This window comes from Molothrus aeneus, chromosome 9 (genome assembly GCF_037042795.1).
Source record: "Molothrus aeneus isolate 106 chromosome 9, BPBGC_Maene_1.0, whole genome shotgun sequence".
In the NCBI taxonomy this organism is placed as follows: domain Eukaryota; kingdom Metazoa; phylum Chordata; class Aves; order Passeriformes; family Icteridae; genus Molothrus; species Molothrus aeneus.
The window spans coordinates 21706328-21727486 of NC_089654.1; the positions used below are offsets into that span (position 1 = coordinate 21706328).

Below are 21159 nucleotides of genomic sequence, written 5' to 3' on the forward strand. Positions count from 1 at the left end.
TATTAGCATTATTTATATTAGATAGGAGGTGGCTTTTTAAGCCAATTCATGGTTAATTTCCTCTCAGGCAAATTCTGCCTGTGCTTTCCAATACTCAATTTATGTTGCCATCAATAGCACTTCCATGAGCTGACCTGTCTGGACTGGCAGGAGGGATGAGGGGCAGGGAATGGGAAAACCCACACACCCTGCTCACTTCAGGAAATGAAGGTACACCCAATTCCTTGCCCTTCTTCTGGCCTCCTGTGAAAGCTCATCTGAGTATAAGCACCACACACTAACACATTTATTCCTTCTGCTTCATTTGAGCTGTAGCAAAGCTGGTGGAAACTGTCATATTATCCTTGGAGAAAATTAAGGATCTCCTGGGAAAAGCAGAATTTTACTATTTTAGTCTACCTTTCTCAACCCCTGCTTAAAGGGGGAAAAAAAACCCCTGTAGTGGTTTGGTTTTCTTTAATACATTGACTAAAACGCTGAAATTGAGAGAAGCCTTTTCTCTGAGCAGTCAGTGACCCCAGGCTACACACAGTCCATGGCAAAGAGGCACCTAAGAACACATTTCATTCTCCTTCCCTTCTTGTGGCTCAGCACAGAATTCAGTGATACAAATGCTAGAGCCAAACTGCAGTGGTTGTGCCAGCTGTGGGGGAAGGGTGGTCAGCCCTGTGGCTGAACTCCTCACCTGTTCTGTGGGGAGAAGGTGCCTGGCAAGCACATAGATGGCTCCTACAGAAGGTCACCAGAAGTGTTCATGCACACCCTACTTATTTCTGCACAGATTTCATTGATTCAAAATGCTTCTGAGCCTCTCTCTCCCCTTCTTGATAGAATTTTTATCATGTTTTTAAATCTTTGCCAATTTCAGTGTGGCTGATTTAATTTCACACAAAAGAAGTGGGAGCAGCAGTCTTGGTTCCCCTGGATAAATACTGGACTACGTGCTACTTGTGCTTGACTAGGTCAGCTGTGAGCCCTCGAAGTATCAAGTCCTTCCAGGCAAGACATAAATCTTTTGTCAATGAAAAAGGCACATTATCTACTTCTCAGCTGTTTCTTTTCCAAAAAGCTGTCTGATCAATAAGATAAATATTCAAGATGGTTATTTAAAAGAAAAAATAAAAGTAAAGCCAGGAGACTTTTTCTTATGTGTTGAACCTTTATAAAAAATCATAGAGACTGGGGATCTGTCCTCATGGCATGCCTCAGGTCAGTCTAGAAATGCAGTAGTGCAGGAAAAGGATTTTTAAAGGGGTAAAGAACTTAATACTTTGGCTGTAATATAATTTTTACCTTCTAAACCAGTCCATTGCAGCAAAGCTACAGATTAACTCCTAAAACAACTGGCGCAGATTTCCTGGGTTAACCAAGCTGGAACAGGGTCAGTCCAAGTGTGGGATTGTGTAAAGTGTCATGTTGAACTGAGATCTTTATTCTCAGTAAATATCTTCTTGCTCCCAGATATCTTCATACTGAAAAGTGTGAAGAAATTAAATTGATTACTAGCCAAAAGGCAGTAAAAGAGATAGATAAGATTAGAGTCATGGATTTATTATTTCTCTATTAATCCAGTTACTCTCTTTTCTATTTTCAACTTCTGTAGTTTTAATTTTGGTATTATTGATACCATTTCAAGGTGATCTCATCCGTGTATGGGTAAGCTGATGCAGTTACCCACCACTGTTGGCCTTGCACTATCCCAAATCCCAAACCAACCCCAACACAGAGCCCTACCTTTCTCTGTAATTCAGCTGTTTGTCACAAAAATCCACCTTAACCACTTGGGAATTCCTCACAGCACCACATGTCCATTTGTCAGCTTCTTCCCCTGTGATCTGTCAGATGCAGCATTTTTTGATGCCATATTCGGGAGTTTCTCAGGCCATGCTCTGTGAGGCATGTCCCATCCCCTGAGCACAGCCCTGGCACTCAGCAGCACAGCCATAGCCTGGGAGAGAAATGGTTGCATTCTGCTAGGACTAAACCAGATCACCATATTATGCAAAAGGTGAAAATATCAATGTTTCTGGAGTGATGGGATAACCCTTTTCCACGCCACTCAGTTCCTGATCAAATATGGAATGACTTACTGAAAGAAGAGGATGCACCATCTGGTCCCAGACAAAGGCAGCACCTTGAGTTAAATAAGAGCTTGAAAGGGACAAAAAGATGTTTGTGTTAGCCTAAAGAACTGGAGGCCACTGCAGAAAGCTGCTCCAGTGAACGATGGGTTCAGAGCTGACAAAACAAAACAAAACAAAACAGAGTTGAGAAATGTATAGTTTAGGAGAAATGTCTTTAAATGAGGAGGAATGGAAAACTAAATAAAACCATGATAATCATTGGAACTGTACATAAGATTACTTATATTAGATTTGGATAGGTCCTCAGAGGAAAATAAAAACATTTTGGTGTAAAAAAGATCAGCCACAATAGCAAAGTGGATAGTCCTGGAAGTGCATGGGCCTTTTTATGTGCAATTTTGGAAAACCAAGCTATGCAGATATAATTTGCTGCATTTTTGCTATAGAAGTTTTTATCCCATTTTTGTGATTTTAGGATTAATAGACATTATCCAAGTCAGGCATAAAAAAGCAGCACCTCATTCAGCACATTCACTGGAATTCTCAGTGTATTTATCATTTTCTTCTGGGAGCATAGATATAGCAATGATTAGAAAACAATATGGCAGGAAACTCTTGATGTTAAACATTGGAGTTATGTTTTACAGATTGTCTCAAATTCTCTGACTTTTCAGATTTAAATATTTTCAAAGTTTTTCTGAAGCTTTAGGCATATTTTCTCCTAAATATGTACAAGCAAGACAGAAGATTCATGGAGGACTCTGGTCTTCTGTTATTGTTTAAACACTGATGCTTAAGGTTTAAATTTACAGAGAAAAAAAAATCATTCTACATCAAAACTAAGGTGTTGCACGTTTATTTACAGACCAAGCTCAGTAGTAATGTGTATTTGTCATGGAAACTGATTTGAGTTTAATTCTAGTCTCTCTTTTGCACTAGGAAAATGTGAGTTTCATTTTACTTGTCTCTGTTTTCAATTATAATTTGACAAAAGAAATAACCACATTACCTATTTGATTTGCCAGAACTTTATCCCAGCACCACCTGTTGAGCCCTCGGCACTTGAATTCTGACATAGAGCAGAGAACAAAATTATGCAGTTGGCATTCTAACCAGCAAGGATGCCAACAAAAGCATAATATAGCCTTTGTACTCAAAGCACAACAAAATATATATATATAGCTACCAACTGCAAAGGTTTAAGCAAGCCACATTTAATTATACATGAACATATCTTTCCAACAAATAGCTCAGTAGAAAAAATTATGTGGAAGTTAGAAAGAACCCTTTTGGTTTGCTTTGGTAAATATTGCAAGCTTAAAATAAAGTTTCACAATACCATACAGATTTACATCAGAGATGGCAAGAGGACAGGCAGCTGGTTTATTCAACTAGATGGGTTCAACATTATCAGCTTCCCAGCTTAAACAAAACGCCCCATGTTCACTTCTGGCAGGAGATCTGCCCTGGTGCTGCCCTGGTATCCCAGAAAGAAGAGGCTCCCAGCACTTGTCTGGATCCAGACCTCTCTGCTGCAAGTAACTGGGAACAAAATAGACAGGATTATCTGTGTCTTTAATGCATGTTCCTGAAAGCAGCAATTTGCCATAAAAATACTCGAGTGCTTCCTTGGCTCTCCTGGCCTGAGCTCTGCACGGAAGAGGGATGGAAGCTGAAGGAGGCAGGACAGGTCAGGAGGGATGAGGCAAAAGCTCTGCTCCCCAGTTCTGCAGAGGTCTGCACAGGGGCTGGGAACTCACAGGGGATTTGCACACTAAGAAGCGTGACCAGTAGTTCTAGCAGTAATGTTAGAGCTTCCAGAATTTGTTAAAAGATATGAGTCAAATCACTGCACACTTTTTAAGGGACCATTTAAAAATACTGGTGATAGTGACATTTTTCAGATTTTTGTCACCTCTCCAGTAAGTCTAAAAGAGATTTAACTGGAAAAAAACCAACTAATTTTGTAAACAAGTGAACAAACCAGATGTAAATCACAAAGTAATGGAAAGATTTTACTTACTCTGCTAACTTTTGGATCCTGAGCTGCTTAAATAATCCCTTCCACAGTGGGCTCATGCAAGCCTAAATGGAGGAGACACCTCTAGACACCTATTAGATCCCCCAGATACAAAGCTCTGTTGCCTGACTCCTGAAAGGTATTATATGCAACCCAGAGAGGTCAGTGAGAACGTCCTTGAATAGGAAGTGGAACATTTCCTATTGTGTTCAGAAAAGTGGAGAAAGTTTTGCCTGTGGGTTGCTCTCTTACCAATGCATTGCAGCAATCAGCACTCAGCAGAACTTGCAGAATCTCCATCTTTGGAGGGTTCCACTGGACTGAACACAGCATGAGCGACCTGAAGTAATGAGACCTGTGTTGAGATGGGGATTGGATCACTTACATAAGTTTTTTCAACCTAAATTATCTGAAATTGACCTAAAGAAATCAGAAAGGTTTCCCTTACTGTTATTAAATTTTAAAGAAATGCAATTTTTGTCTTATTTTTAAAGATTGGAATTACATATTTAGTATTTATAATAGCTCCTAAAACATATATTTTGTAATTGTGTATGTAAATGTACTTTGATTATTTATTTATTTTTTACTTCAGAGATTGATGAAATAGAAGCCCATTTGCAAATGGTCCCATAAGTATATTGGGTGCCTGTGGTGTCATTCCAATCAGGTGATGAAAGTGCTTGCCTAAAACTCTAAAATGGGGGCTTGAAACTTACCCCAATATCCTTAATTCTTCTGTGCTGAAAATGTAACCTGCCAATTGTTAATGAGAAAACCTTTCCTTCAAATTTGTAACAGAAACTGTAAAACACTTTCTAAGAGACAGACCATATTTAGGAAAGCCAAATCTAGTTGATCTCTCCTTCTCAATTGCAAATATCTCCTGTGGTAACCACATTTCATTCAGGAGAGTAAGACTACAGGAAGTACACACATGACAGATAGTCTGGCATCATCCACTTCTGGATTTCTCAGATGTCTAACAGCCAAGAAAATGTTCCATCCTTTTAATTTCTTTCAAATAGCTGATCCTTTGTAGTATTTACTCTAAATGAAAGCTTCAGATGGAGTATCTGGATAGTGTTTGAAAAGGGCATCAAAGAACTCTCCTGTAACAGAATCCATCATCTCCTAATTTCTCCCTTGTTCAAAATAGCTACAAATGCTTAAATTGCAATGTGGATGAAGCTTCAAGTTTTAAAACCATAAACTACTTAGAAAACTCACTCCAGAAATGCACTGTGTGGTTTACTGCCTTCCACAATCTCTCTAACATTTCTGGCACTTTGCTGCTTCACAATAGCCACTGGAAACACTTCCTTGCCCAGCAGACACACAGGAGAGCAGCAAGTGGATTGATGAGCAGGCTGAGCTTGACAAGTGGCTTTTTCACCCTTGACTGCTGTTCTGAATTTAATAAACCCACCCTGAATATTTGAGGCAAGCATTTCAGCTTGACATGGAAGTTCTTGCATGTAAAACAGATATGAAAATATGATATGATAAGATATGAATATGAAGCTCTACGGGTAGATTATAATGACCTGCACAAAAAGCAGCACACCTTTTCAGGCAATTGTTAAAAGTCTGCTATGAGTAACCCAAATGCCTCAAATACTGTTTAGCTCCTTTTTCACTCAACAGGTAATTTCTATTAATGCCTTGTATCATCATATAAAGTGGGATTCACGATTGAATTTAATTCCACTTAATTCTGGACCTTTTGGGAAGGGTTCTGGAATGAAATGTCAATGGTTCTTTCATTAGTTTAGTGTTTTGTGTCTGCAGCACTGCTGCAAGGGAATGCCCTCACTTTGCATCATGTTTCTCTTATTTGAGTATTCTGATAGTGCACACACACCCCTCCAGCCCCCTTCAGAAACCACTGACCCTAGGGATCCTTTCCCTTTAAGCTGAGTTTACCTGTCACTGAAGGTGCCTGAGGTCAGCTGGCTTAAAATGACTGATCTATAACCCCCCCTTCCTGAAGAGATAATTTAAATCCAAAGAGAGAGTCTCATAAATTCCCAGGGAGATTTTAGTATCATAAAAATAGACTTGACACCACTCCAAAGTTTAGCCTCTGCCTTGACAAAGAGGAATCTAATTCAGCTCTGGAGCAGATCCTTCACAGGAGATACTTCTCAAAGTTCTCCTCAGCAGTCTGTGTCTTACCTTTAGGCAACTTGTCACTGATCCCTCTGCCAGCTTTCACTGATAGTGAGATACTGCAGCTGATGAAGGTGGGAGAGAAAAAGAACTTCTCTGTATCTCCTCCTTGAAATCATTATTTGTGCTGATACTTCTGTAGAACTGTGCTCAGGGTGATGCAGGGCACAGAAAAGTATTTGTATAGAAAAATCCTACCATACTGAAGAGAATTCTATAGAAACAGCTCTAGGAGTTTATTGTATTTGTAGAATGAATCTTGGTATATTTTTTTGAATGACCTATTACAGATCTACACCAGGAGCAACATTTGCTATTACATTCTGTGGAGTTTTTGCTGGAACTTGTCCTGTTCTGCTTCCTGCCTGTCATAATCACATTGTTCCTTCTGCAACCTGAGCCCTTGACTGCTCTGGAAACTGCTTGAGATTTACCCAGTACTGCTTCCCAACACAAAGTGATTTCCTGTCTCAAATGACTAAAGTGTTGCATTGAGCAGAGAAGGACTCTAATTTCCCTGTCACCTCTGGGCTGGTGAGATGATTTATCCATTTGTGTGTGTGCCGAAGGCTGCCTGTGAGGAGCAGGCTTTGGGAAGGGGCACAAAGGCAGGAGATGATTTCATTTGGCAGCACCCAATACTGCCTGCTTTCATTGGCACCTCCCCATGTAGGCAGCTATGCAGACCAGGCAGCATAACAAACACTCATGAAATGACTATAAATTGTCTTCAAAGAATTGCCTTGATTCCTGATCATCTTAAGACATATAAGCACATTTTACCACAATGATATTGACAATTACAAAGGGATAGCCAATGCACAAGGAACTTCTTCAATTATATAGCAGTAAAACCAAAACCACTAAGGCTCTTGCCAAACTTGTTCAAATTTTACATGGATTTGGTTCGATGAATGCGGTGGAAAATTATATCCAATATTTTGGGTACTGGCCCATACGCCTCCTTACATCTCAGCAGTGCTTCTTTCAGCTTTTAAAACAGATTTCTAAATTCAGTTTCATTTTTATTATAATGTTTAAAAAATAGACGACATTAAATAGAAAATCATTTTAGCTCTGTAAAATGTGGCTCTTCATGATGCTTTTTTTCCTAATTGGAAAAAATAGGTAGTGATTTGTGCTCTGCTTTTCTTGGATGCTGCTGTTCTGTGGTTATCTGTTGCCTCTAAGGGCAATTGCTCCTCACATGCTATTGACATAAATCATCTTGTGATGGAGCTGAAGATGGCACAATGCTATACTGAAGGTAACTGGTACGGTGGCAAAACCAGGGGGCTTGTCCTGTCTCACTACCAACGTCACTAAGTTTCTGTGGGCTGGAAGTTGAGTGAAATCAATAGGGTATTCAGATGGACTTTTTAATGGACTATGAATGCTATTGACAACAAACTATTTAGTAATAGAGAGGCTCCTCTTTCCCCTCAAGTTTCAGCATTATACAGGAAGAGTAGGTAACATGGCCTGTTTTAAAACCCTGAACTATTATCTTGGAATATTTTATTATTTTGAATGCCTCAGCTTTCTTACATGTCACTGGAAACAATCGAACCAGAAATCTTTTGTCAGAAGGAAAGTTTGCAGACAGCAAGCTAAAATATTTGCTGGGTTGTCTTTGGCACTCCTAGTATTTAAATGTGGGGCATTCCAGGACTGTCGATACATACAGGACTCTTACCAGGAGTTATAAGCCGAGATCAATAGTTCTTCCTACAGCAGGTCATCAGGCACATAACTTACTGAAATGGAAGGCTCAGTGCTTTTGACCTCCCTCCTGCCTCAACAAATAAATCTGGGATAGGGCAAGCACATTGCTTGGGGTCCTCTTGAAGTCCCTCCATTAAGCAGAGCCCCTTGAGGAAAGAATTAATTTGTTTAACCGCGTTGAGCACTGCGTTTGCAGACGAAGCAAGAGGGGGCCTCAGATAATAGATGGTTGCATTCACAGAGGATTCGGGCTCTGCTCTGCTCCCAAGGGTAGGAGTCTGGTATCCTTGTGGGCAAAACTGGACTGGGAAGGCTAAGTAGGTGTCTTAATACACGGTCTAACATTCAGGAGAATTAACCTCCGATGGGGAACTTTCCCTCCTAAAGCGCCCCTTCCTTCTGATGACCTTTTGGAGGGCCAGCAGCACAATGGCCAAGCAGCCAAAGGTGCTGCAGATTTACATCGGGAATTCAGCGCCTCCCGCCTCCGCGGTGCCGCCACGGCTTCGGCCAAAGCCGCGCTTCCCCAGCTCTGCGCAGGTACGGGGGAGCACAGCCCACCCGCCGTGGTGCAGCGGCACCTTCCTTCTGCTGCATTCGGACACAAGGCCGCCGCTCCAGCTGGCCCGGTACCGGCGGCGCAGCGCGGCTCCCTCCGTGCCGGGCCCGCCCGTCCCGCTGCGGCAGCGGAGCCGGGGCCGGGAGCGCTGCGGCCGCCAGGGGGCGCTGCGGGCCCGCGCGCCCCGGCTCGGCCCCCTCAGGAAGCGGCCGGGAGCAGCCGGGAATGGGGAACGGCCGCATCCGCTCCTCCCGTCCCGCTTGGGCGTACGGAGGGACAGGAGCACCTGGACTTTAGTTCCCGATGAAGAGAAAGGTATTGAAGAAATAAAGCTTAGAAGGATCCTGAGCTACAATTTGTATAAGATATTCAAAAAGACCTGTCCTGGGAAGACTTTCGTTATTGATTTTTGCCCAAAATGAAATGCCGTTCTTGGATTTTCTACGGTTCATGACTGGCCATGGGTTGCCCAGAAAAGACACTAAATTCAAATATATTTTTTTCCTCTCAGATTTTTTTCTCCTTCGGCTCAGAACTTTTATTTTTTGTTCGCTTTCAAAACATACTGATCTTCCCATTCTCCCCTTTTCTATTTCCCCAGATGACTTATTTCTTTATTTCTTTGTTTCCTGCTGTGCTTTTGTCAGTTTCCGAGGGAAGGGGCGGTTGAAGAGGGAGGGACCTTTTTTCCGGAGCTGGACACACAGTAGTTTTTTTGCTAGTTTGGTAATTAAAAGTTGAGAAAAATCCCTTCAGCCCGCAGCATCTCCCAGTCCCCTGATGTAGCAGGCCCAGGAGGTCCTGGGTGCTTTCTGTGGCAGATACCTCTGGGTACATTTAGAATATTTCTGTATTATTTGATTCCTTAATATAAAGCAAACTGAATCAACCATTTAGGTTTACCTTTCTGTGCTTAAAAAATAATTAAATATGACAGCTTTTTGCTTTTCTCCTCTGGATGGCGGTAACTCGTGCTTAAACATTCGTGACCTGTGACTGCAATATCCTGCAGCAAGGGATTTCCTTTTGTTTATCAGTGTGCTATCCAAAAGAAACATTTAATTTTATTCTGTGTTTTTTTTCAAATCTAAATTTGAAAGCTAAGTAAGCTTTCAAAGAAAGAATCTGTTTAATATAAAAATCTAATTGCCCAGGTCCTATGTACAGAACCAGAACCAGTGAGTATACTTCTTCAGTAACAAAGCTGGACTTACATGTAGGACTTGTGCCTCCTCACCAGCCAGGACTAACTATTTCCTTGGTTTACTGCTGGTGCAAATAAGGCAGTTCAGAACAGCAGTTTTCAAAGATCAGTGCCTGTATTTGTACAAGTGAATCTGCACTTCCTGCTGATTCTGGACACCTGAGGTCCTTCAGAGCCAGAGTGAGCAGCCCAATTTCTGGGATGCTGTAAGGGCACTGCTCCCCAGCTCCTGGCTCAGCAGTAGCAGCAGCAGATGGAACTTCTGTTTCCATATATATATTTTTGTTTTTGTTTTTTTTTTTCCTATCAGACAGCACCTTACTGATTTTAGTTGTGCATTCAGTTTCTGGTGTGTGGACTGAGATGGCCAATGGGCCTCTGGTTTTAGAAAGTGGGTGTTTTTCTACCAGGTGATTAGTGCTATCAATTCCTTTGAAAACCTTATCTGTTTTCATGTGGAGAAAAACCCCTTGACTCCTAGAATTAAGAAAAATATTTCTGCCCACATATTTTTCAGTAGAAAGAACCAAATTTGGCAAGTTTGCATTAATATTTCCAGAATCAAGACATTGTTTATATTTTCCCTTCAAATTGCTAATACTCAGGAAAACTAACCTACCTTATACACCCCCATTTCTACAACTATCGTCCCAGTCTTCAACAGCCCTGTAAGCTGCTGCCCATTTGCTTGTCCTGCCTACATCTGAATGAAGGAAGCAAAACAGTTCTGTGGTACATGAGCCAATCCCATAAAAGTTCCTACCCAAGCACTGGAAGCCCTCTGTGGTGACAGAAACGCGAGCACTGGAAATGAAGTGCTTCAGGAAGACATCTTGTCTTCCGAGTTTCTTCAACACACGGGGGAACAAACTTTGTTACTGTCCTTCTGGAAAAAGAGTGGCACCTACCTGGTGACATGAATCCAGCTCCACAGTGCAGAGGGAAATGGAATCACAGACATACCATGTTTTGGCAGCTTTGTTCAGGCAATTTTCTTGAGGGGTGTAGCAGAGATGCTCATGAAGATTTCAAGCTTGAAGGTATCAGTAGGAGATTAACTTCAAATTACTCCAAGCTAGTGACCTGGGCTCTTTTTTTGGAATGTAAGGAAACCTGAAAAATAACAAAGTGGGTGCAGCTAGAAAGGTGATTTTACAGTTTGCTGCAAAGCTGAATTTTCAGCCTTTCAAAAGACGAGCAGAAGTAGATAAATTGTGTTACTCTGCTGTTACTGCAGGTTCACACCTTTGAGATCCCCAGATTTGCTGAAAGATTTTCTCTGAAGACTTCATTAAGTTCTGGCCTTGACACCAATTTGTCAGCAAAAGATAAAGCATGCTGAGAAGCCATCTCCTTAGCACATTTGTGAAGGCCTGATACTGCTCATACTGACTTCTGAGCTCAGGGGTAAAAGAAATAGCAAAAAGAGGGACAGGCCTCACCCATGAAACAAGGAGAGGGGAAGTGAGTGACTGGTGCCATGTTTTCTGTCCTGTGAAATACTGCTCTCTCCCACTGCAGTGCCTGAGTTTGCCTCTGTTCACCATGGTAGTAGGTAAAGGAAGGACAGGCATTGTAAAAAAAAAATTAAAATGGATTAAAAGGTCACCTGCAGATTCATTTTCACTATATAATTTTCTAAGTATAAGCTTTGTCCAGGGTGTGGGAGGGATGCTTCTGCCATGCAACAGCGGCCTACCAAATACCTCTCTCAGCCCTGTGAGCAATTTGAGCATCATTCTGCATGGTCTCTTTTTGAAAAAAATGTAATTCATAAACCCCCCCTTTCCCTTAGCTGTAAGGGAAAATATCTGTAAAAAATATCTGTACCAGTTTCCTAGATGGTGGTGTGTACACATGGCATAGTAGAAATACAGACAAAACACATGCAGCACTGCATATGTTTCAAAAACCTGTATTCTTCATCTCCCTGATGTATGAAAATGGAGTCTGATGGAAAACCAAGATGCTTTCCTGTGTGGTGCTGGAGGCCACTGGAGACAGCTGAGGTCAGGAGAGGAGAAGGCATGCAAGAACATTTCTGGCTGAGTTCCAGAATACAGAGATTTCAAGTTTCTTGTCAGGACAGAAGAGCACTGTGCACTTGTATTTCTAACTGTTGGCACTATACCCAGCTAGTCAGAAGGATTGGTTATAGCTAGAGCTCAGTTTGAAAGGAGATTTCAAACAGATTAAAAATTCCTATTCATTACAAGCTTCTAAATTAAGTGAAACTCATTGAAAGATTGGTTTCTTTCTGAATCCTGAATAATTCTTTACATTGTGATCAGGGAATGAGGTTATTTTGGACTCTCAGTTTAGAAACACATGTATAGGATTTATGCTAGCACTCATAATGCCCAGAATTAGAGAACTGTCAACAGTTTGTCAAGAAGAACACTCACTCTGGACTTTTTAAAAAGAAAAACAATTTAAAAATCTGTTTGGGACAGCATCCCTGTCACTCAGACTTGAGACATCTTGCAGCTATAGGAGCACAAATGTAAACGCAAGATGACCTGCACTGTGTGCAAGGCATGTGAAGTTTTTCTGAAATGCCTCCTTCTATTTCCCCAAACTAATTAGCACGTGTAACCTTTCAGCAGGGCTTTCTTGCTTTCTCATGCAAATGCAGTAGCAGGAGTGCACTGTTCAGCATAGCCCTGGAAATGAGGGCAGGGCTGCCCTTTCGGGTCCCTTCTAGAACTTGCTTTCTGTACGTGCTGCATGAAGCTCCTGCAGTGGTACATGAACGGACAGCACAAATAAACTCCAGCATAGTTACCACTACTTTCAGGTTTGATTTACCTGAGCAAGGTCTCCTTGGCTTGTCTTTCCATGTAGCATCACCTCCTGCTTCAACCTGCAGGAAACCAAAGGGAGAAAGTTTTCTGTGTGGGTTATACACTTTTTTTCAAAAGAACCTTTATATAAAACCCCCTATGCTTTCTGTGTTGCTAGAGTTGCCTGAGGCGGCTCTGTCATTGTTGATAATACATTAAGCACAATGCATCAGCATGCCAGAGAAAAAGATTTCCCAGGATCAGCTATGCCCTTTGTAGAGCACTAAGCAAGAATGACTAAGGTATAAAAGGGCATACTGTTGTGAAGCTTTTATGTGAGTGGGGACTGCAGGGGCAGAGAAGACATTAATGCCTTCTGCAAGCCATGAAGAAATTAGCAAGAAGTATAAATGGGAAATCAAAGACAAGTAAAACAGTTACACATCCAGAAAATCACCTGGACAACAGAGCTGAGTGATCGAGAAGCAAGAATCTTATTTTCATATGATGGCACAACAGGCTGCAGAGATGGGGGTTAGTTTGGCATCCATGGACTCCTTCCTGCTGACACTGCTGAATCAGAAGAGTTTACTGCAGAACAATCTGAGCAATATCTTGAATCTTCAACTCCAGTTTTGCATAATTAAACCACAGTGGTTCAGTGGTCAGGACTACGTGAAAAGAAAGGATAGAGTCAGTTTGCAGGAAGCAGATGTCCTGTGACAGATGACCAAGTTATCTTTAAGCTGATACATAAACCGGTTCCTTTGCAAATCAGCAGAATGCAATACCCAGCTGCTATAGCCTCCCCGAGTGTAATGTGTGCATCTGCACTTTCTACTTGATTTCCTCTGCCCTGTCCCCTGCTGTACTCTGCGAAACTTCCTAAGGTTACAAAGGATCTTCCAAGTTACAAAATTGTCCCTGATAAAATTGATACCATAGTGGTACTTTTTGATGAAGCTATTAGTAAACCCAAATATTCCACAGTTCTTGTGTGTTCCAGCCAACCCTTCACAACTGAGACTGAGACAGATGTATTTGATGAAACAAAAAACCAAACAAACTCCCCCTTCCTTGCCCCTCTCCCCCCCCACAAAAGAAAATAAAAGTCAGACCTATAATTATTCTACCAGCAGCAGACTGGTGATTCAGTAGACCAAAGACATGAGGATACAAAACTTTGTGTGGGCAAATATGCCCAGAGTCTTTGAAGTTATAAACCTTGCATTGGCAGTTGTTAAAATCTGTTTAACAGTCGATGTTGGAGGGCTCACCAGAATGCCTTTGTAGAACTTCTTGCATACGGGAAAGCTTCACTTATTTGAGGGTAATCAGCACATCACCTTCTCCTTTTCACATTGTTTACATTTTTTACAAAATGACTTATCCTAGTATCATTCCAGTCAAATTTTAAAAGCATGTAATTGCTCCTATCTCCACGACAGCAATATCCCCTCAATGATCCCTCCACCTCAGAGGGGTGCATGTAACAGGGTCTTTTGAGTTGCACCCCAGTGGCCAAGGCTTTGAAAAAACATTTGAAAGGCCAGAAAGTGCCAAGGTATATAGAGATTGTCAAGGTTGGCTAAGGGGAGTGCCACCCCTCTGCTTCAGTAATCACTCAGTTTAAGGGTGTAGGGGCTGCTAGGGCAACCCAGGGCCATCCATCAAATCCTTCCTGAAAGGTATCTGAGAGCTAATCTGCATTTTACACAGCAGCTGCAAAAAGGAGCAGTGATGCTAAATCATGGATCAGCAAGCCTCTAATGTATCTAGCAAATACTTTTTTTAGATTTTTCTCCAAGATTAAAGGGTTTCCTTTGGTTATCTTTCTTGGCAATACAGAGAAAAAAAATGTAATTTTTGTTAAAGAAATACTCCTTTTTGACTGATGGAAGCTGTTAGCTGCATAAGGAATTGAAGGAAATTACATTATTTGCTTAATAATAATTAACATGGGAGTGTTTGTAAAAAATACGGGATTGCATTTGATTTCATATTCTTATATCATTAATCAAAATTATCTAGTTGCTAAATAAAAATCATCCTCCTCCTCCTCCCTGAATGTGGTCCCCTACAGAAAGCTTGGGAAGAGAAAATTGCAGCTGAACATTATGCCAGAGACTTGTCCCCAGTTCAGTTCTGATGGCCTTTTTTCCTCTGTTTCTGCCAGAGTGAGCTGGTTCACTGCAGGGAGCACCTGAGAGGCCTTCAAAGGAGTTGCAGGGCTGGAGAAGAGCAGCTCAGAGCTCTCTGCCTTGCTCACATCACCCCAACAGCCACAGAGGGAAAACACTCCTGACACGGCATTTCCTTTGCTGCGTGCTCGGCCGCTGTGTGATGGGCAGGAATAGCAGGAGGTGACTCTGGTGATTTCAAGCTTTAATACCCAGCTCTGTGGGGCCAGCTTCCAACAGGTGAGTGAAATGAAGAAAGAATGGGGCTTTTTTCTTATTGATAAATCCAGCTGAATTGTGAGCATTCCTGCAAGGCTCTGATAAGAGCTTTATCAAGCATGTATTACATCAACTGGCTGCCACCCTGGCCTCCTGATCAGCTGCTTTTCCTAGCAACAGTACCCAGACAATAAGCTCACAGCTATTGAGGGAGCACTTCACTGTCAGGGGAGGTGCTGTTACAGTAATTCATGCTTGAGACCAGGTGTAAACAACCACACCCAGGTTTATACACACAAACATGTTGGGAGAACTGAGGATCTTTAAAAGATCCTCTTCAGCTCAAACTTCAGTTCTGCCCATCTGAGAGCTCCTCCATCTTCATAAGCTGCTCATTGGGAAGTCAAGAGAAATAACTTAATAATTAAACATGAGCTTGTGAGAAATGTAATTTCCAGATGTGTTTTTAATACAACATGTGATTAACAACATTAACAAGGTTTATTAAGCTCTATAAGGACTTTGCAGAAAAGCTTTAGTGGGAATGTAGAGGACAGAACTCTTGATCTAGAAAAGAAAAAAAAGAAGCCCATGAATATAATTTCTTTTGTTGCAATGAGACTGAGTTTGCAATTTCTTGGATTAAACTGGAAACAGACTATGAGAGTCTGTCAAAGATCTAAGAATTCTGAGATACTTCAAGCATTCAGATTTTCATCACAGGCAATATTAAAATCCTGCCTAAGAATAATATTCTTTGTCTTGTATTTACATGAATAAAGACTAAGTCCACTTAGGAAATACAATATCTTGCTTTAAAGGGAATTAATTTTGACCATCAAAAATGGTAGAAGAATATGTCTCACATTGAAAATAAAAGCCAGTCTGCCCACGGAACATATGCTGCTGTCCATATCTGTGCACCTCCTCTGAAAGAGGTATGATGGTTTTTCCTGAAGCTATCCTGGGATAATTGTGTCTTTGTCCTTTATAAAATCACATGTATTTTTATAAGCAAAGCAAGGGTCCCAATGGTGCCATTAGAAATAATCCTTTAAGAGATTTCTAAAGATATGTCTTGTTTAACTTCAACGGAGAGTTAACTAAACTCTACAGAAATTTTCTTTTTCCTCCTAACCAACAATAGATCCCTGTAAGTGTCAAAGTCAGTCATACACAATCAAATGTGCTGGCATAAGAGTACATTTGATATAGGAGTGAGAGTCATGCTCTCACTCCTATAAAAAGTAAATAAATAGTGCCAATAAAGACATGCCAACATGTAGAATAAACCTTTTGTTTTAAAGCACATGTAACCAAAGAACATAGTATAAGGTTTAAAATTCATTTAGACTCAGGTCTTGGCTGTTTGGGAGTCTCTCTCAATGACTGGATCACCAGAAGACTATTTGGTGAGTTTTCATGCACAGATACCACAAAATAGCAAAAAAGCTTCATTTCCATAAAAGTGCATTCTTATTGAGTTGTCACAGGAAGAGAATAGAAGTAAATTTGTCTTAGTCTCTCATTTACTTGCAACACTACCCACTGCAGCTAGCACCAGGGAAGATTTGCTTTTCCAATTCCAAATGCACAGTATCAGGATCTAACTGAATTATGCTTGCCAGGAATGGACTTATACTTCCCAGGTAATAAAAATTACTTGTATCAAGGTATCAGAAAAAGGCTACACACCATGCAATACCTGGATGGACGTGCCAAATCATCTGAACGAGGATTATTAATAGAAAAAAGGTGAATGTAGTGCTTTTAGTAGAGACTTCATTACCTCACAAACTAAGCAACAGTTGTTTCAGAAAATCAAACAAGCCCCATGGCTCATTCCTCCAAATTTTTGCCATCTGCATCACTTTAAAATAGTCACATAAAAATGACATTTTTGAAAAGTTGTGGTATTTTTTTAACAGAAAAATTTAATTCTCATTCAGTGTTCTGTGAACAAAAACTTCAACACGTCTAAGAAATTAAAAAAGAAAGTGGTGAGCACATAAGGTTCTTGCTACATCTGTTAGGAAGCAGAAAAAATCACAGAACCCCAGAAATGGGGGTAGTGGAACAAGAAAAGTGGATAAAAGAGCTGTATCCCAGGGACAGGTATATGATGGCTATGAGTCACAAGAACTTACTCCCAAAAAACCTCAGAGTGCCTTATAATGACATAATAAGTCAAGGATGGGCAGTACCTTTCTAGTAAAGTATTTCAGAAAGCTCCACTGAACTTTTTCTCCTGAAATACTTCTTTTCAGGGCCCCTAGGCAAAGAGAATGATCTAAGCTAATATATTTCTCTGCCACTAAGACAGGGTGTAAGACATGTTGTTCAGCCTGCAGTGCCTTAAGAGTATCTTGTATCCAACTGATATAAAGCATCTCTTATTTCTCAGAGGACAGAACCCCATGGCTCAGTTGTGAGAGTTGAGATTAAAAGATTTACAGTACATAAAGTCATTATAATACTGTCTTACCTGGAGTGTGTGTCTTCCTCCATGGCTTCAGTGATAGGATTTCTGTCTCTGGTATTAATTTCTACTGGTTGGGGCTGTGAACATTTCTTGTTGAGCTGTTTGGCAAAGACAGATCTTAGATATTTTAGAAAACAGTAAAATATGGTTGCTTCATAAGGGATATGCTAAATTTTGAAGGATGTCTGTGTCTAATAGTCTCTTATTTTAACATGTGGCGCTATAAAATAATTAACTGGGGCTCTGGAGACTTTATTTTCTACCTGGGTATTCTTTGCAGTGCTCAGATCTGACCATGTATTGTTATATGTTTACCCACCTTGTGAACTTCTCCAAAATAATCTAACCCAGTTGGTTTTGACCTTTTTCAATTTGCAAACCTCTAAATGTTTCCTGGTAAGATTATGAACCCTCTCTGCACTCTGAATTTGAGATAATGTGTAATAGCATTTATTTCCTTTGTTACTTTGGAGGGATTGCCTGGAAATGGTCCCTTTGCAGTGGTTACAAGCCAGAGGTTCAAAACTAAGTGTAATTTTCTGGCCAAAGTCACAACTACAGTAACTTGGCATAATTCTGTTGATTTCAAAGGAAAAATATTTTGATAGCAGCAGTTAGAATAATGGCTAGTTTACTGTACATTAGCTGAAGAACTATCCCTGCCTTTAGTCCTTCTCTTAGATTTCATTGTGACTAAGATTGAGCTCCACTTCAATGTAATTGTATCTCCTTTGTCCTCCTTTCTTACTACTCAGACTAGAACACATTGAAGAGCCCAAGAGGAATCTTAAAAAAAAATACATAGGAAATCTCATCCTATAATTTTATTTTATGCTTAGTCTCAGATGTATCCTAGATATCTAGTTTTTAAAGGTGGCTCTTCAGTCAGGTATTATCTTTCATCTCAGTGGCACAGTCTTAACACATGCACAACTCTGATAGAAATTACACAGTTAGTAACATAAACTTTTCTTGACTTCTCTGATCAAGTAGTTCTACTGTTAAAGTCTTGAGTGAGGTATTTTTGAATAGAGTTAAGCTGATTTATACCAGTTGATCATATGCCCAATTTTCTGAATGTGCTTCAGGCTCTTCAGGAATGAGTGCAAGGGAAATAATGTTCCTGTTTCTTATGAAAAAGAAAAGCACAAATAGTTCAGTAGATATTAAGAAAAGTAACAATTGGGTCTGAAATGTTTATAACTAGATAACTTTTCTGAAGATAGTTAGAAGTATTTACATTTAAAAGACAAGAAAATCTCTGAAAAAATTAGAGAAAAATGGAAAATTGTCATTTATGCTGTTGCTGTGTAGCTCACTTTGCAGCTCCATCACATGACAATGAATAAGTAAAGAAAACTATTATTATGCAAACTGCTCCAGGACAAAAGGGTATTACATATCTCATACAAAAGGGGGTTTCTTTAAAAAGCACAGCACATTCAGTGTTTAGGGTTTGCTGTTGAAATTCATGGCCTCGCTTGCCAATATTATCATGCAGCTGGGAATTATGCTATTGCTTTACTCTGAGGGGAGAAAAAAAATCACAATAAACATTTTCAAATGGGCTCCTATTAAACATTTGTATTCTCTTATGTGACAATATCAGTTTTAATGATTTTTAGCATTTCTTCTCTAGTGAAAAGGTCACCAAAAAGACTACCACAGAGACTATGATTACAAAAAAGTGCTTCTTTTAACTTAAAAAAATTATCACTGGAAAAGAGTATTAGGCATTATTTTAGTGTTGAGAACTGATGGGATTAATAATATTTTTTCTCTTATTTAACAGCTATGAGATAGAAGTCCATCTTTCTGTAGAGAAGGCCGCTGACAGAATCTCTTGTATTTGTTCTGTGAAACAAGAGTTTATTTTTTAAATTTTAATTCAAATTCTTTTACTATCTTTCCAGAAAGTCTCTCTTGTTTAAGTAAAAACAAATCAGCTGACCCAAAACATTCCTGATGAATAAAAGATTAAATGTAGTATCAGAAATCTTCATCTCTTCATGACATGATTAGTCAAGCACTAATTTAAATAAGTAAATCACAAAATCACATCTGTCTTGACAGGGTTGGGTGTTTCCTGCACCTTCTATATGCAACCTTTGTCATATGATTATTGTGAACTAGCTTATTAAGCAACAAAATTTTTTCCTAAAACTCTTTTAAAGGAAAATAATAGCAAGTCAGAAAGTACAAGTCAAACGGTTGTAGAGGAACAGCTTAAACTGTTTTTCATTTCCATATGTCACATTTCTTCTCTGGCTCTTTGATACATCCATCTCTGGGTATCTCTAGATGTGTTTTCAAGTTCTTATTTCTGATGTTGTTTTCTGTTTTTCCCTGAGTTGCCTGAGCAGTGTCATCATAAACTGCTAAAAGATATGTACTCTCAGTGATGTTATGTACTAAAATACAAAGGATTGGCACAAAATGAACAGTTTTATGGCATAGGAAAAAAAAAAAAAAGAAGCTATGAAATTGTTGCATGGCAGGAATTAGTACAGAAGACAGTCTGAGACACTGAGAACACTGTGGCATCCAAACACTAAATTCTTACTTGCCCTGGGTGTGCAACAGAGTTAGCAAAACAGGAGAGGTCTTTGAAAAGCTCTATAGCAGTCAACATACAATGTGAACATACCTTCATTTCCCTTTCATTAATCAAAAGTATGATCAGATCAACAGGTGCCACAAAATACTTGCCCCAATCTCATTTGCTTATAAATAACCCTTCTTAGTGGTGCTTACAGTCTTACACCAAATATTTAATTGTTTTGTCTTTTTAGGTATCAGGTATGTTGGGAAAAGTAGTGGTGACAGAAATCTAATCCCAAATTAACACCAAATGGTGTAGTTAGGCGTGTGCCATAGCATTGAGATAGATGTTATTTGCACACATTTTGTTCCTAATCTGTGTATAAAGAACCAGTTATTGAAATTTACTACACACGATTAAGCATTTTGATATTCTCTCTTCTATTTTCTCTACTTCTGGTTACTAAAAATACAGTTCCAAACTTTTGTGTCAAACAGACATCAAGAATAGATTTGTGCATTTTGCAGTCATCAGTGTGCATGGTACTTACACTCTCTTCATCATTGCAACTTGGTTAACTGAGCTTCCAGCTTTCAGGAGCAGAAAGGGGATCAGCAATACAGGCCTGTACTTCTCAGAATACTCTGTTCAGCACCAGGGCAAAATGCCATAGCCCTTTTAAAATAGTCAAACAGACTACCCCTGTTTTATCAAAGGGAAGATTTGGTCCCAGATGCTTGAAGAAATTCAAGGTGCAAGGCAGATCTTTGCAGTGCCATAGCTGCTGTACCACCATGTGGAAAGTCTGCACTGCTCCAATGATTCTGATGACTGAAAATTTTTCTTTGCTTGTAAGACTGCTAGAAGATGAGCCATCCTGACAGTTTTGTTTATTGGCTTTAGTAGAATATTAAAACTATATATCTGTCCATAATAGCTGAGAGTCCTCCTGGGGAAATACTGGTTTGCCAAGATTTGTGTTCCTTTCACTGTGCCATTCATAGGATTAGGAGAAGAGGAATTTTGTCCAAAAGGGAAACTGGTTTGGAAACTATGTTTTCATTTAGAGGGGAGTTCTGCTGACACACTGAAATGTCTTTTCTTTTTCTGAACAAAGAGTCTGAAACTTCAAAATTTAAAATAACAAAACTATCCTAAACATTTGAGTAAAAGTAAGCAAAAGAAGTAA

General features: G+C 39.9%; 1 long non-coding RNA gene across 1 annotated transcript in view; it reads left to right on the plus strand.

The window, feature by feature from the left end:
* The window catches only part of LOC136560333 (uncharacterized), an 88011-nt gene that overhangs the window by 24917 nt on the left and 41935 nt on the right, over positions 1-21159 (plus strand). The window contains exon 2 of the long non-coding RNA XR_010784122.1: positions 14724-14967. This is a non-coding gene — a long non-coding RNA (uncharacterized lncRNA). The remainder of the gene's footprint in view (positions 1-14723; positions 14968-21159) is intronic.